Source organism: Protopterus annectens, chromosome 4.part1 (genome assembly GCF_019279795.1).
Source record: "Protopterus annectens isolate FY-2018-M chromosome 4.part1, PAN1.0, whole genome shotgun sequence".
Lineage (NCBI taxonomy): Eukaryota > Metazoa > Chordata > Ceratodontiformes > Protopteridae > Protopterus > Protopterus annectens.
Window position 1 is genome coordinate 942,424,054 of NC_056734.1, and position 10,000 is coordinate 942,434,053.

Genomic DNA, 10,000 nt, shown 5'->3' on the forward strand with positions numbered 1-10,000 from the left:
TAATAAACATCAGGTTTGATAGCTCACATTTTAAGCATACTGCTGCTGATAGAAGTAGCTTCATTAAGCCATGGAGCATCCTCAACATTAAGGTACAAAAGCCATTTGAATTCCCAATATTCTATTTTAATCTTTCAAAGACCTCTCATGGAATCAATGGTATTTGTTCTAAATCAACAACCAAAAAACGTCTATGCTGTGAGCAGTGCAATGTATGCCTATGAAGTGCATTTTTGTTATACTTTTTTTAAAATATTATATTTATTATCATAAAATCCTACTATGCAGGGCTTGTTCAGTTTTCCTTGTTTAGAAATAATGGCAAAAGTCACAAAAGCTTAAATACATCACCCTTTCAAGTCACATCTGTATGTTTAATTAAATATAAACAGTCTGTAGTACTCAATCTCAGTTCACTTCTTTCATAAACATTAATACATTGCACTCAAGCCCCACATTTAACCATACCCTTTCCCATTCAGTGGGGCTGGTGCCTGTTACAACCTGTTTCTAACTTCCCTTTTAGATTTATAAGTCCTGTATAGGTAAACTTAGGCACTTAGCATAAAATTTCATACACTTTCTTGAAATAGTGAAAATTTTTCTAGTTGTGTTTCATAAGATTCTTGATACAACTAGAATCATTTCCATATTTTAATAACAATAATTTTCTGAATGTACTATTGCCTATTGTTGAGCTAAAGTTAACATTGAGACCTTCGCCAATCAGGGGCTTAAATTTTGTTTCTCAGCCGAGGATTTTGTTTCTCATACCTAAAAGTATTTCCTGGAAGTATTCACTTTTTGTAAGCATACCCATTAAAATTTCTAGCTCTTTGATCAATGCCTCATCTTGAGAAATAACCATGGCTTAGCATGTACTCTAACCTTTCACTAAATGTTTCTTTTGTTTAATGGAGGATGGCTTTGAAATATGAATTAAGCAATGTAGATTTCTTATAAATACATTTGTCATGATCATTGCTAATAGTAATTATTCTTTATTGTGAATATCCATGCATACATTTCAAGAAGAAATATGCACTGTCAACGTAAATTACAGATTATTCCAATTTGTCATCATTTTCATTCCAAAGGAAAAAAACCTCCCATGGGATTCAATAAACTCGGTGTAGGGTCCAAGCGAAGCCTACACATAGTTTACATATCTGCATGGTGGTGTGTTGCGAGCAGTAGAAAGCAATGTATATTAATTACACACTGCCCATGTAAGCCAGGTTTCATAGCTGTCAACAGTGCTGCTGACCAAGAAACCATGTAAGTGAATGCAAACATCAATTCTGTGTAAATCAGAGCAGTTACAGTCCGTGAATTTGCGAGGAATGCCACAATGATCAATAGGACTTTAAAATAGCTGTCAGTGTGTTAGTGCAGCACATCTGCATAGAAGCTAACATAATCAGGGGGCAAATAACCAGAAATATGAACATATTTGACATAAATGTCACATAGAAATGTGTTTGAATGGAACTATCTCAACCTCTTAGAGCAAGAGATCTGGACAAAGCTATAAATAATGGGGGGATAAAGGGCAAAAACTGGGGACAGATTTTTAATATTGCGCTTCCAAACTTTGGAAGTTGAAGGAATAATAGTACCATGAACTATCTGAAGAGCATGAAATTTGAAACTCAAATGTCTGTCATCAGTTTCTGACTTCAATCTGCAATGCCATGCCAGTGATTTGCCAGAAAACTAATATGTTATGAGGAAAAGATCAGAAATATGAGAATCAAAAGTGGAAATTCTGCACAAATCAGTACAGCTGAGATGTATGAAAAATGTATGTAACATTGAGTCACATCAGTCCAGAGATCATCCCAGTGATATGATAGAAAGCTAGAAATTTGATAAGGAAAATATGTGCACATCCTGGGAATATCTGGACAAATGAGAGGTATGAATGTGAAGTATATGGTCTAAACACAGTACAGGACAGTGAACCTAGAGTGCAGACTATGTTGATATCCCATTCCTGGAATTGTATACTGAAGCTGTGTAAATGATCTCTAATGAGACATGGACTGCCATGTAAATGAACACACAGGGGAAGTGTGTGCATTGAATAGGGGCACACACATGGATTATAGGAATGAACACAGGGAAAGAGGAGAGGTGAAACTACCTACTGTCCAGCTGAGGAGGATATGTCAATGGAAGATTGTTGTACCATCAACACCAACCACATATCTATATGTTACAGTAGAGACTGTACAATGAAAATGTGTTGTATGTGACACACAAAGTGACATAACAATGGGAAGGATGTCTGTGTCAGATAAGCATCCTTACATGAATAATGCAGAAGACATTTAACAGGGATTTGACATACAATTGGGGTAGGGTACATACTGCAAAGTTGTACAAACAGATATGCCTGAATATCAGTGCACTCTCAGCAGAGGTCTCCAGCAAGGTAGTCACAGGTAAAGACTCATGGAAAACATTACAAGAACCAGCCACAATCATGGACAATATCAGAATAATACCACCAGTAATCCCATTCCTATGACATAACATATGTGATTTGCAGTGATATCAGATGAGTCTGCACAGACACATCCACACACACACAAACACACTTGAACAACTATTATGACACATCCACACTGTATCAGGGTAAGCAAGCACACTGTCCTGACACTGTAACATCTACTGGAGGTGTTAGCAGGGATGCTAATATACCTGTATACATTAGTATTGGCAATACAGGCTAGTGGTCTTTTGTGCATGGCATATATATATATAGATATATATATATATATATATATATATATATATATATATATATATATATATATATATATATATATATATATATATATATTTATATATATATATATATATATATATATATATATACATATACATATGGCACAATCCACACTGTCATGAATGATATACATGCTATTAATGTTGTTGAACACCTTTGTATGTATTCTGTACATAAGCAGAACAGGTACCCCACAGGCATCTGATGTAACAACTTGACTGGTGTTCCACCCCATCAGACAGTCATATATATTCCACAAAAAGAATACTTAGGTATGGCCAATAAGCTGTGTGACAGCTCACTGTGACAAATGTAGTATATATCAGTTACACATCACTGGAAGATGTGTCGAGAGGTACATGAAGGGTCCATTGCATAGGTCTTTACCTCTTAGAAAGCCGATGTGGAACACAGACCCTAACAATGTGTGACAAACAGTCAAAAAGTGTTTTTCGCACTGGGTGAAAATTCACCATTTCCATGGGGCCTGGTTGAAGTAGGGTTTTTGCCAGACGTATTAAGTTAGCAGGTACTGTACATTTATAAAATTCAATAAGACACACATATCAATAAATATATCAATAAATAAAATCAGGAGAAATCATTTATAAAATGCAATATACTTAGTAGAAAATTGCTACATAACAGTATTCAAGTTCAACTATTAAAAAATGCTCTTTAGCACCTGCTTTTTCAACCCTCCATATCTTCTCCCAACTAAATTCATTAACTTGTCCAATCAAGGACACATCAGAGCAGAATAAAGGACAAATAAGAATTAATCAGGGAAAGGATTAAAATGTTGTTACTATTACCATGAGACAATGACAGAGTAAGAGAATGTAAATTAATATACACTTTCTGAAATAAAAAAGGCTATCCCCCAGATTTACTAATCTTCTGTGCAAGACTAATCTAATCCTGCACGGAAGCGGCAGTTTAAGAGGAGAATGGCAGTGCGCCATGCATATTAATGAAGGCGTGCTGTCTGAGCTCCAAATCTTACACTGAGTGTGGACGAGTGCAGGGGGCATGTCTGAGAGCAGAGCTATCAGAATAAACACGCCCCTGTAAAGTAGAACAGAAGAAAGTGTAAATAAATGAGCGAGCCCGCTCATAGGTGTTTGCATATCCCCACCAACAGTCCCCATGTGTTCAACAGCAACAGTACATTGAAATTAAATGAAGAAACACTTGTATTTATTTTTTTGAACCCTGAGTACAGCTAACCATAAGTGCGCAGGTTTGCCCATCGCTTAGCTATGGTTAAAGCAGCTGAAAAGGCTGAAGAGGATAACAAGGAATATATATGCAAATGAAACAGCACAGCAATAGTGTAGTGGTTAGAACATCTGCCTAACAAACAAGCATTTACAGTTTGATTCCCACTGCAGCACATAACATTTCCATGTGAAATCTGTATTTGAACATATTTTTTACATCTTTTTGCTGTATAACCTACATAATAACATTTAAATGTAAACTGGAGTACTGCATGAAATGCACATGTGAAGTTACAGTGTCATAATGAATAAGGCACTAGTAAGCAGGTTTAAGCACAAATAAGCAGTAGTAAGTGTGTCTAAGTGAGTTTGCGTGGAGGTAAGCATTGTCTGCACAGATTAAGCAAAGTAGAAGCTAACGGAGTGTAAGAAACTGTAACTGGAGGTTAGCAGTGCTTACCGGTGTACAAACTCATGCAAACCTGCTTTAAAGTGCCTTAATCAATCTGGATCCAACTGCCCATGTTCTGGCCAGCAACAAGATAAACTGCCTCTGCAAGGCTAGAACTCAGGACCCTGTACACTATAATCATAGAACTTAAACATTAACCCATCATAGCAATCAATTTGCATGAGGGATCAGAAAACTAATTTTCACCTCAGGAAAATCAAACCAAACATGTGAACTGAATCTATGTACAGAGCGAATGGGTATAACCTGCTACATAACATAAATATGTGAACTGGAGTACTGCAGTAAGACCAGATATGAGGTGTTATTGCAATGAAGTGTTGAAGTTCCTAGGACCCCATACAGCGTATGAACATATGAATCAAGGATACAAGACACATACATAACATGTAATGAAGAAGACATCAATGCCAAAAGGCAAATATCATGCAAATCAAATATTAAGCACTGCTACGCATTGCACAGCACTACTACCCAGACTACTGGCAGAATACTACCAGTGAGAGAAACAGTGTCAACCTGCAAAGTCTAATCTTAAACAAACGCATGTTCGTCCCTAGCGGGACGACCCCAAAAATTCTGCTAAAAAGAGTCCTCGGGGTAACATATACCTTACAGGTAAGCAAAGAAGGATATGTATGTTCATGGACTGAATGTGTGGGAACCCTGAAGACCCACGGGGTGAGACAACTTACATGATGGGTCCCAAGAAGTGGAGAGTGGGCAATGTGTAGTGGTGTGGTGAGATTCAGATGGAGCCTGTAGGAAGGATGATTGATGTGGAGGAAAGATGGGGTGGAGGGAATGATGGGTAAGACATTATGGGCCAAGGCATGCCGGGGTTGGACGGACCCATTCTAATGAGACTGCCCCATGGATTTAAGTGAAAAAGGAGGGGGGGTCAGGAAGGTAACTGAGGTATACCATTTCCCATGACAAAGCACGTTTTAAGTAATATGTATGTTGCATAACCCATGGAATAACACACATGTATACATATATATATATATATATATATATATATATATATATATATATATATATATATATATATATATATCTATGTTATTCCATGGGTTATGCAACATACATATTATTCATAACATATATGTATATATATATATATATATATATATATATATATATATATATATATATATATATATGGAATGGAGTACTGATGCCATGAAAGAACATAAAAACCTAGAGTACTGCAGGAAATGCACATGTGAGGTGTCAGTATCATTATGCATAAAGCAGTAGTTAGGTTAAGCAGCAAGAAGCAGTAGTAAGCATATGTTAGCACTAGTAAGTGAGTTTAAGGCCGTGTGCATGGGTTTGCATGAAGGCAAGCACTGCTAATTTCTGGTTACAGTGTACTATACCCTGTAAGCCTTTAAAGTTCTTAACCTGTGCAGGCAGTGCTTACCTCCATGCAAACCCGCTTACAACTGCTCAAAAGTACCTTAATCACACTGTATCCAATGGTCCTTGTTCTGCCTAGCAAAAAATAAACTGCCTCTGCAAGGCTCAAACTCAGGATCCTGCACACTATAGTCACAGTAATTAACCACCAAACCATTATAGCAATAGATATGAATGAGGTATCAGCAAACTAATCCTCACCACAGGAAAAGCAATGTACAGTGTGATGTTGGATAACCTGCTACAGAACATAAGTATGTGAACTAGAGTACTACAGTAAGCATAGATTTGAGGTGTTATTTTAATAAAGTGTAGTAGTCCCCAGGTCCCCATACAGTGTATGTACACATGAATCACAGATACTAGACACATCTATAACCTGTAATGAAGAATAAATCATTGCCAAATGGCAAATATAGTGCTAATTAACTATTAAGCAATGCTAACCGCAGCACAGCTCAAGTTAGTAAGTGTAAGCAATGTGTAGGGGAGCCAATTCAATCTGCCTAGTGGTATACCTCTGTAGGCAGTGCCTACCTCATGTAAACAGGTCGGCCCATAGCTTAGCCTTTTCACAACTGGCTAATCATGGGGAAGTGCAAGAAAATGTCTGTATTTAAACCCCACAGGTGGGAATACTACCCATAACTGGTTGTAGCTTCCTACTGCAGGCAGAATGGCTGGTGTGGGTGAAGGCACTTGATTTAGAGTGCAGTGCTGGGGCATCCAGGAGTCAAAAACCATGGTATGGCTCCTGGTAAAACACCATGATCAGAGACTACTGCAGGGCCAGTACCAGGGCTCGCAGTATAAAACTGAGGCCTGGGACAGTCTTGCCCGTGACCTCACCAGTGCCACAGGTATCCCCCAGACTGATGAGCAGGTCTGGCACCACCATACTGACCTGAAGTGGCAGAGAAGGGATGTACTGGAACAGTGGATCCAGGAGTCTTGGCAGATAGCCAATGCCCCAGTACTGAGTAAGTACTCATTCTACTAAGTAGTAAATAATTGCTTAGCTTGTGTATACTATGGATAGGTATGGCTAAATATCACTGCCTTTCTCTGACAGCTGCAGATGAGTGGGCTGCAAACCAGCAAGCCCATGATGTTAGGCTGCAAAGGCTGCATCATGAGGCAGATTAGTAATCAGTCTGCACGTACTGTCATAACAAATAAATATAAGAGCCTTAGAAAGTGTTGTGCCAGTAGAAATACATGTGTAATAGTCTGTGAATAAAGGTATAACCCCTGGAGTGCTAATGTTTACTCTTCTCTCATATGTTGGTGAGCTGTTCCATACTTTAAATAGTACTGTTGTATCTTAAGCAGTGTCACACATACCATGGTATGCAGATAAAGTGAGCATGAAGTCCTGCATAACAATGTTGGACATGCCAAGAGGTCAGTTATATTGTACAAGTTAGGGAGACTTAGAAAACAGTTGAAAGCTTTACATCAATTCTCTTATAGCACAGTGTACTGTGATGTTAGCTATAATATTTTTGTCACACACAGCAGGGGTTTGAATCCTGGGAGTGCTACTAAGATGTATGCATAATCATACCCCACAACTGTATAGATTTTGATACAATGTTCTGATAGAAACTTGTATGTATAATTACACCCAACAGTACAGAATTTGCTATAATGTTCAAATAGTAAGTTGTATGCATATTCATACCCCACAACTGTTCCAGTCTGTTCAGCATGTCCAGATAAATGGCCCATATCACCAGTATGGTACCCTGTTCCCCTGAAAAATCCAGTGTGATGATCCAAGAAATGTAGGCAGCTGTCAATGACATATAACTGATAGTCAAACGTGTACATAGTCAGAGAATGTATATGGAAAAAAACTGTCATTCTAGCACCTCACCTAAAGGGTATGACAGCAATTCTCAAAATATGTTGCATTAACACCTGCAGCCTGTCACGCCTGTATGTAAGACACAAGTCACATATATAATAATTTATAAACATACAAGTGTACAATATAAGGCCATTGTGTATTGTAATAATACATGTAAGGGAAAGACCACTGCAATGACTAAGAATGTTGTGAAAACTACAAGGATATATTAGTTGTTAATTGAACTCACAGCTGGGGCCCAGACTGAGACCTCCTCCTCCGTGGGCCTTGCGCCATCTTCTGGTGAAACTACTGCAGGGGATGGGGCTCACCCCCCCCCTTGGAGCGGGCATGGAGGGGAACCTATCACCCGTCAACAGGTCTTGGCCGTGATGTATAAGGAGCTCAATCTGAAGTATCAAGAGCAGCTACTCCAGCTTGAGGGCTGAGTGGCGCTATTAGAGGGTGAGCCTGCCCCTCCTACACAGCACCCAACACATCCACCTTCGGGGCCGTGAAGGTGCAGTGGTGACTGCTCATGGGTGGGAACCTCAATCCCACTGTTTCCAGTTGGGGGCTCATAAACTTGTGACTTCCAAACACCTCTCCCCATCCAAGGTGTTTACCCCCCCACATGTGTCATATATTAGCACTGTATGTATCTTGTGTGTCTTGTTGGTTAACCTACCCAACCTACCTCCCCAAATATAACTACTACCCCTCCCCAACATCCCACTCTCACCTGAAAAAAAAGGGCAATCTGTTCCCATCAAAATATCTCGCCCCATAGATAGCTGTCCGTTTCGCACACGTGTCCACTGGACATATGTAATATGGTCTAATTAGCATCACAATTAATATATGTTGTCCTCTCCCCTCTCCCAGGGGTTTGAGGGTCCAAATGTACCTGGAAATATAGTCTATATGCATAGCTGATGCTGTATAAGAAGTGGGCAGCTATGGACTTTGCCTATACCCTTCCTGCACATGCCTAGCTATTTCCCCTACTGTCTTTCCCTCTTTGTGCCCCATTTTTCACCACTATCCTATCAACCCCTTTTTCTTTTCCTTTAAAGGAATTAGCATGGGGTAAGTGGCAGTAAGCACTGTTAAGCAGTGTTAAGTGGGTTTGTGCAGGTTTGCACCGGGGTATGCTATGCCTACACAGGTTGAGAAATTTGAAGCTGATTGTAAGAAAACATAAGCGGAGGTTGGCAGTGCTTACCATCTTGCAAACCTGTGCAAACACGCTTACAATTACTTAAAAGTGCCTTAATCACTCTACCAACATCCCTTCTTCTGCCCAGCAACAAAATAAACTGCCTCTCCAAGGCTTGAACCCAAGACTCTGCACTCCATACACAAAGTGATTTACCACTAAAACATGGCAGATATTTTATTTGACATTTATTTTTATTTTGCATTTATTGACCAGGCTAGTCCAACTGGATACATGTCCATTTTCAGTAGAGGCCTGTGGAAAAAAGCTCCACATTTACAATATTATTTACAGTAAGAGAGATTTTACAAAAAATTGAGGTATATTACAGTTTTTTACCATACATTGGAATTTTACTCACAAATTTAGTACATATCAGGTATAGTTAGTCAGAGAAATGAAATTACAAGTAAAACTTTTCAACTGTGCAAACACATACTCTTTTTAAGTAACAGAAAAGTATCTAGCACATGCAGATAAGATGATTAATACCCATTGGTAAGTGAGGTAGTTAGTCTGGGTTAGCACAGGGGCATAACCATTGTGTTTTAAGGTATGGTTTCAATTTGCTTTTAAATAGGGTGATTAAGGTAAGGGAGGTTAGATCACTGGGGAGGGAGTTCCAGGTTTTGCCAATAGTATTAGAGAACAAAGAGTCACCAGTCTAATTGTTAGTTTTACATATTTGCACCAGTTGTTTATTAGATGAGCGTAGGGTCTTTAGGTTGTTATAGGGGGTGATAAGATTTGTCAGTATTGGTGTGTTTGTAGGTTGATACAGGATCTTGCGGGCAACTGTTAGTTGCTAAATGTTAAAAGATTTGGCAGTTCTAACTATCTTAGCTGTTTAAGATTGTGACAATCATGGGTTCTATAGGTAGACGCAGTTGCAAATCTGGCAATATTACTGTAGGAGTTGGCCAGCTTGTTCAAGTTGCTTTTACATAGTTTAGTATATATATATATATATATATATATATGTATATATATATATATATATATATATATATATATA